At 38.3% G+C, this 499-nt stretch overlaps 1 protein-coding gene across 2 annotated transcripts in view; it reads left to right on the top strand.

Annotated features, from left to right (window-relative positions):
* Kif5b (kinesin family member 5B) overlaps positions 1–499 on the top strand; it is a 52,427-nt gene that overhangs the window by 467 nt on the left and 51,461 nt on the right. The window lies entirely within an intron of this gene.

Raw genomic sequence — 499 nt, 5'->3', positions numbered from 1 at the left:
GTGTGTGTGTGTGTGTGTGTGCGTGTGCAGTTACTGTTGCTGATGCTGCTGGTGTTTTGGACACTCCCAGATTGACCATTCACTAAAAGATAGACGTTGAAATCAGAGTTTAGCTAGAACGTCCGACTATGAGGCCAGCTCTCTACTGCGCTTTAAGTCTCTTAATAGAAACACGTACGTAGAGTTGTTATGTCAGACGGGAAGTAGAAGACAAATTGATGAAAAAGACCATTGTTAGATTCGTATTTATACAGGTAAGACCTACCGTAAAGAAAATTGGTAATCCCGGGACAGAGAGAGGTTGGTCCTTTGTAGTGTAATACATAACCAGAATTGGCTGATCATTTGAGAGACCAGAAAGTGAGATACTAGTATCGAAGGTTCTTTGAAAATACGTTCTGGGATCAATGAGACTAAAATACAGAAGTGTGACTAAAGGTCGCCTTTATTGGTTATGCGATGTAACTTTTTTTTTTTTTTTTTTTTTTTTTTTTTTTTT

The sequence above is a fragment of the Fukomys damarensis genome, unplaced genomic scaffold, assembly GCF_012274545.1.
Source record: "Fukomys damarensis isolate Sample0158 unplaced genomic scaffold, DMR_v1.0_HiC HiC_scaffold_19, whole genome shotgun sequence".
NCBI lineage: Eukaryota > Metazoa > Chordata > Mammalia > Rodentia > Bathyergidae > Fukomys > Fukomys damarensis.
Note: the sequence above shows the minus strand (reverse complement) of the source record. Positions and strands in the feature narration are given on the sequence as shown.